The 7,448-nt window shown below is 44.7% G+C and overlaps 1 pseudogene; it reads right to left on the reverse strand.

Moving 5' to 3' along the window:
• Positions 1–416: 416 nt before the first annotated feature.
• LOC143868309 (UPS-like protein C36.10) lies at positions 417–3,749 on the reverse strand (annotated as a pseudogene).
• Positions 3,750–7,448: the final 3,699 nt, after the last annotated feature.

Genomic DNA, 7,448 nt, shown 5'->3' on the forward strand with positions numbered 1-7,448 from the left:
TATGGCCAAACAAACATTATTATTATTTTCCTTGAGTAATAAAAGATGTCTTAAGCCATTTATGCTTATTCATTGTGATATTTGGGGAGGGTACCCAGGGGCAGAGCTACATGTAGCATAAGGGAGGCAGCTGCCTCTGTTGAGTTGGGCTAAACCCCTTAAGAGGCCCAACTCAATTGGGCCCAACTCCCTTTAAAATTTGAAGCTACCCCCCCCCCCCCCCCCCCCCCCTACGTATAAATCCTCGCTCCGCCACTGGGTACCCTACTCCCTCAAATTCCGGTGCTCATTATTTTTTAACCATAGTTGATGATTACTCTTGATGTGTAAGGATTATTTGATGCATCATAAATTTAAAACTTACAATACTTTGGTTTCCTTTTTTGCTATAGTTAAGACCCAATTTCAATGAAAAGTCCAACAAACATTTACTGACAATGGAATTGAATTCTTGTCTCATTGCATGCAATCTTTCTTTTCTCAGCATGGCATCATACATCAGCGTACATGCGTCGGCACACCCCCAACAGAATAGGGTTGCCAAACGTAAACATAGGCACCTCCTCGAAGTGGCCCGTTCCCTATGTTTTCAAGCTCACTTGCCCATTTCCTTTTAGGGCGAGTGCATTCTCACTGCTGCCTATCTTATGAACTGACTTCTCACCCCTCTTTTAAATGGAAAATCACCTCATGAGCTTTTATTTCATTCTAAACCATCTTATGACCACTTAAACCTTCTTTAATACCTTCCATTTAATTCCTTTCCCCCTTATAAACCTTCGAACCAAACCCTAATTAACAAAACACAAAGAAAAAGAAACAACAAAAACCACAAAACCGCTCTATTCAAAACCCTAATTCAAAAACCACAAATACTTACAGATCCTCTCCATGACCTCTCTCCCCTTCACACTATTCTGCAAAAACGTCTCTGCTCATCGTTGCTCGATCTTCTCCGCCATAGTCCCAACGCCAAGACCGGCTTTATTTGAATGCTCGTTTCTTGCCGGAACTCCGTCCACTCCTTCGGATTCTCCGGGTGAGGGTTATACCAACACCGTTCTTCGACTTCTAGAAACTTACTTAGGCTCATGTTTCTGGTCGTGAGCTCCATAGATCGAGATTGGGCATCTACGACCGTTGATTCCACGCAGTGGCAGATATCCTGGCCGATGATTTTTCGGATGAACCAGGGGCCCGGAGCGTGGACCGTGATGGACCAGTTCGTGTATAAATGGCCGGTCTGAGAGTCGAGCCTTTGGTTCAAGGTATCCACCTCAAATATGTGGGAGAGGGTGCGCACGTGATCTGGATCTGTAAACTTGCGCCAATATGCGGAGGTTACCCGCTCCCATGGGTGCTTGTATAAGTACTCCCGTGTATGTGCTTTCACCAAATTTCTTTCTTTCTGGATTTTTTTCTTGATTTTTCGTTCTTTATTTCAGAGGTATGAGAAAGGTTTCTAATGGGAGAAGAAAGGCGACTTTTATTTTTATAGAATTACGAGTGAAATTACCAAAGTAACCCAGGAATTGGTCATGCCTGTAATTTGATATCATACTTTCGTACGGGTCAAGCCGTGGTGGGACCTCCAATCGAACCGTTTGCTTAGTGGCCCACCTTAGTCGAAAGTTTGTTCTGATTTCTTGGTCCCACTAATAGATGGCTTGAGACAATGTTCCATATTTTGGTGGCATGTGGTCAGATTTTTTTGGTGATTTTACCCAATGAGATTAAGTAGAAAACTAAAGATGGGTGCAAATAACAAGATGCGATACAAGATGAACAGTCTTGATCAAGCTGAAGTCCTACCGGTGGGACTGATTAACAAGGCTTTTTATCTAAAGTTTCATACTTTCATGTATCCTCGTATAAACTAGAAGGGATTTGCTTGGGTCGGCATTCCGTGGAACCCTATGTTGCATGAGGGTTCCAAAACTCAAATCCAAATCCAAATGCAAAAACATGAGGTATCCAAACGTGGCCTTAAGGCATTTAGTAGGAGTCGATGGCTTTCAATTCAGAGAAGTTTCTACCAGTCAAGTATCACCTACTAGAACTATGGGCGCGTTTGGGGGTCCTCACACCCAAAACAACCTCCATGTGTGCTGTCATGAAGGTTGCAATGAAAGAATGCCAAAACAAAGCAGTGGCTACTCCAGTTCACACAATGCTGATCTATAAATGCAAATATTTGATGTCCATCCAAACCCACCCGATGACTGTGATGTAAAAAAGAATGGCAGAAGGATAAGATGGTTACTCTACACATAGTGATTGCTGTAGACAACCTTAGAAACAGAAAATCTGGTATTTCTCGTTTCATTTGAACACTAATTTTCAGACTCAGGAAGGTAGACAACCTTAGAAATAGAAAATCTATAATTTCCTGAACTTTCTATGTAAAATGCAAGTCTAATCAATTTCTATTGTTCAAGTATACGGGTATCCTTTCAAAATTATTATAAAATAAAAGCAAAATCCATCTCATGTGTGCAAGTAGAATAAATGAATCTTTGAACCAAAAGCTAAGATTGATAGGGTGTAAAGACGGTGGAACCAATAGATCCCGCCACGTGTCACCCTTATATCAGAGGAATCTAATCATGATTAAGAAAGATGGTAAAGCACGGCAAAGCCACGTGATCTCACCATGTGTCACCTCCCCGCCGTTAAAATCCTAAGCATGATTATCCATCATCACGATTATGGGTGGATTTACAGGACAAAGCCATGCACGCCGCCGAGCCAAGAGGCAATCCAATCCAATAAAAGAATACTTTCTCTCCAAAATGATGAGAGATGTCCACGTGGCATCCCGTAAAGGAAATCTGCATGCAGGAAAAAAGAACAAATATGCCGCTAAGCTCCTGAGGGAAGGGGAGGATCGGACGAGGAGATAAAAAAACCCAACTTAACCTGGGGAATTAAGAACAAATCCTTATACCAGACACCATTAAAGACCAGCTTCAACCACCATTAAGAGGACTTGATCCTAAGCGAAAAGAGAAGGGAAAAGGCGCTCGATGCCTGCTCGGTCCCTCCTTCCTACTCTCCACCGTCAACTTATCCACCCCGCTTGTAGAGAAAGAGCCCATGCACTGGTCTTGGTAAACCTGATTGTTTCTCCGTTATTTCTTGTTGTATATTAGACGGATGGTCCAGAATCTGACTTGGGTGTCGAAGTGGTCGTCCGGGGCCCACCCCGGACCTCCTTGACCCCTTCGTTTATGGTCGCAGATACCAACAGAGGCACTCTACCCGTCGTGCGATCGCAGACCAGGATTTCGGCATCATCATATTGGCACCATCCGTGGGACTCATTTGAGTTTGAATACTTCGTGACGATGAGAAACCACACCCAACTGCAAGAAATAGGGGTACTGACCAGAAGCCAGGTCCAGCATGCACAAACTCACGTCTCTATCTCCCAAAAGCAGAACTCGCAGGCCTCAGGTCAGCACTTACCTACCCCAGCACCCCGCAGATGGTTCCCACCATGGAAATGTTCAACGAACTTCATCAGGAATTCCTTCTACTGCTGCCCCCACAACCAAAACCTCCAGTTCCCGAAGTTCCTCCAGTCCCGCACGGACGGACTGAAATCTATGAAGAAGACAGTAGGCAGTCACCCGAAGAATGTCATTAGCGGCGGAGCCGGGAGCCGGGAGCCGGTTCGAGCCTCCACTCCTTCTACGAGGCCTGAGATCTCCCTGCTCCCTGCCCCCTGAAAAGTCCCGCTTTCCCATGTCCTGTTCGCCATCAGAGATCAAGGCCTCCTAACCACTCCCAAGAAAATGAGCACCGATCCAAAGAAGCGTCAAGCCGGAAAGTTTTGCGATTTTCATATGGACCACGACCATGAAACAGACCGTTGCTACCACCTTAGACTTCAAGTGGAAAAACTGGCCGAAGAAGTCCACTTGAATCAATATCTAAAGAGCCCCGTGCAAATGGAACGTCCTCACCAACAGACGAATATACATCACTCTTCTCCTCCCGGCAGATCGAGAAGCCAACACCGGTCCCACAGCAGGCACCGATTCTGAAGCAGACGTCGATCCTGGGACCGTCATCACCACTTCCGGTACCACCGATCTCCCAAGAGAGAAGCCCCGCACCAAGCACCCACCCCCGAGCAACCTCCCACCATTGCTGGAAAGATCAACATCATAACGGGAGGGCCCGCAGCAGAAGGACCGACAACAGCCGGCAGACGAGCATACGCGGAGCGAGTATTCTCCTTGGAAATACCTTCAAAAAGGGTCCGGACAAATCCGCCCCAAGAAGACAACGTCATCTCCTTCTCCAGTAAAGACTACACGGGACTGCAAGTCCTGCACGATGACGCACTGGCTTTCAAGCTGATCATCTCCAACTACGATGTAGGGAAGATCCTGGTAGACACAGGAAGCTCCGTCAATGTGCTACATCTCGGGACCTTTGAAGAAATGAAACTCGGCGAAGGAAGGCTAGGACCGGCAGAGTATTCCATATACGAATTTTCAGGTGCATCCGTGCAAGTCGGTGGTAAAATCGATCTACCTGTCACCTTTGGGACATACCCCCTCCAAAAGATGATTATTACAACCTTCACGGTCGTAGATATACCATTCACCTACGGCGCCATCATTGGACGACCAGCCTTGAGGGACCTGGGGGCAGTTGTGGGAGCCAGTTTTTTTCCGTGTTTGCGCAGGACGACAAGGGATCACCACAATCGGGTTTTACATAAGAAATAGGGTGTTGTTTGATCTGCGCTACTTGCGGACTCAGGACCACAGTCCTTACTTCACAAGTTTTAGAGAAACTCAGAGTCGCCACCTAGGTTAGGGCTTAGGACCATTGTCTATTCTTCCAAGGAAATGAGTAACGACTCGAATTTCGTTGGAAGAATAGTAATAAGGGGTTCCTTTCTTCTGGGCCTTAAACCTTATATTTTACTCTGTTTGCTTAAGGCATGGTCTTTACAGATATCCAGGTAAGGGTTGTGGTTACAATTGGGGAAGGTATTAAGCACCCATCTTGCCCGGTTTAATTCGGTCTCTTAACTTAGATTGGCATTTTGGAAGGATATGAAATGAAATAATTTGATTTTATTTTTCTTGTTAGATTATGCTTAATTCCATATGTAAATGGAGTGAATTTACTAAAGAAAATGAAAATAAGCAATAATTAACTTGATCGTGTTGTAAGTTGTTTACGACTCGAATGGAACTCACAACTACTCACGATCAGGTTAACTTGAATCAAACGGAAAATGATTGTACAGAAAGTAAAAGTAAGGCAAAGGGGTTTATAACATAAGTTCAGGGGGCAATTTGTGCGCCCGAGATCCTATGATGTCACTACCTCGTACTTTACTGTGGAGAAAGCTGTAAATTACAGAAAGTTAAGAGCAAGTCGGAGGGATTTACGCCACAAGGTATCGGCCGTAGCGGAACGACTCTTGTGACATCTCAACCTCGTACCTTGCTTGTACAGAAAGCTGTAAATTGCAGAAAGTAAAGTGGTAAAAGCACAAGCAAAGATGAAAAGAAGAGATGGTTTCTCTGATCCTAATCGTATGCTATCATCAGAATATCGTAAATACCCCTAACCTGACCACGATCGGAGTACCCCGCTTCATATCTTTTACAAACTTGCCAAAAGGGAAAAAGAAATGAAAATAATGGAAGCAAGTAAAGGAATTACATCTTTTAGGTTTGTATCGTAAGTTGCTTGCGGCAGAGCCTGATTTCACAACTTACTTTACAATAGAATAGAAAAGTAAATGGATTACATTTTTTAAGGTTTGTAGCATAAGTTGCTTGCGGTAGAGCCTAATTTCGCAACTTACTTTACAACAGAAAAGTAAATGGATTACATTTTTACCACTTGAGAGTTGGGCAGTGTAACCGCACTAGTTTGAAGAGAGGCCTCCAAGGCTGTGAAGAAATCGGCCGCGCAACGGCGCTGTATTGATGTGGAAGCTTTGAGTTTGCCGAGATTTCGGCAGAACAACGGCGCTGCTATTGAAAAGCAGCTCGTAGTTATGCGAAATTGGGCAGAACAACGGCATAAAAAGAGGATGTCGCTTTGAACCTTCGGAATTTCGGTAGAGTGCCGACGCCCAGTGTGAGCTACCTAGTGTTTCTTTACTTTCTCTCTTCTAAAAAGCAAGCTAACTAGGGTTTTTTCTAAATTTCAGCAGGGGTTTGGGGCTTTAGTAATACACCCAAATAGGGTTATATGTCTCACCTTGGAAATACACCCAAACAGGGTTGTAAATCCAATCACACAGGGGGGAGAGAAAACTCAACCAAGAGAGAGGAAGAGAAGGAATGAGAAAACCCTTACCCCCCCCCCCCCCCCCGCCTCCTATTTATAGGAAGTGGGGGGGGGGGGGTATGCTTTGGTAATTTTGGCCAAAATTTGTCTGGGACGAATTTCATCCTTATCCAAATAATGATGATGTTTCGTCTTTTAGTGGTAGATTAAAACGCGCATAACTTCTTCGTTTGAACTCCGATTTATGTGCGGTCATGTGCGTTGGATTCGTTGTTTCGAGTACTATCCAATGAATCTAACTTGCTTGGTTTTGGGAGACATAAATTTTCTTTGTCTTGCTGGAAAAAGGCGGGTGCTGTGCAGAAACATGCGTTTTGGTTGCCGAAAAAGGCGGGTATTATAAAATACAATCTTTCCGGTTGTTTCTACAGGATAACAAGGTTTTTTGGAAACTATTTCCTTTTGTAAATACCCTAAAGAGAGGTTGAGAGAAATACTACTGGTGCTCTGGGACTCGTCATAAGGTTCTTCCTCGCGACACCTATCACTAATACTGCCTTGACAAAATTGGATGTCTACATATGCCCCTCTTTAGTAGAGGGTGCAAGGCAGCTGAATGCCAAAGTAAGGAGACAACAAAATTTTGTCAATGGAGACTAATGATAAGCTTGCAAGACTCACATCGGATCCTAAGGCGTACAACCCCCACCGAGGAACCTTACTATCAGGTCATTGAGTGGAAACCTCTCGCCGACGGGGTTTTGAAAAGACGACCGTTAGAACGAGCCCTGGGATGGACGTCGTTACTAACAGCTGGGAGGGTCATCGGAAGTCAGGTTTAGGACACCTGACTTTGGGAGGGACCTCTGGTCAGGTTAAGCACACCTTATTTGGGGAGGGACCTCGGGGGATGTCATTTTGACATCCAGTCGGACACTGATGATGGGAATGCCAACTTAGCACCTGGTGATTGATGTGATAGACCGTACGCATGACCTTGATTTGATACTGTATTAAACAGTGCTTGATTTTGACGAGATTACGTGTACAGATAGACTTGCTCGGGCTTTTATTTGATTTGCAGGATCACTGCATGGAAACATACCAATTTCAGTTTGGAGGTTTACTGAGGTGAAACGGGCTTGCCCTGGAGGGCTAATGCGTCGGAACGGGTTTGG

Source organism: Tasmannia lanceolata, unplaced genomic scaffold, assembly GCF_043159265.1.
Source record: "Tasmannia lanceolata isolate RefF3 unplaced genomic scaffold, GAP_Taslan_0.1 ptg000003l, whole genome shotgun sequence".
Lineage (NCBI taxonomy): Eukaryota > Viridiplantae > Streptophyta > Magnoliopsida > Canellales > Winteraceae > Tasmannia > Tasmannia lanceolata.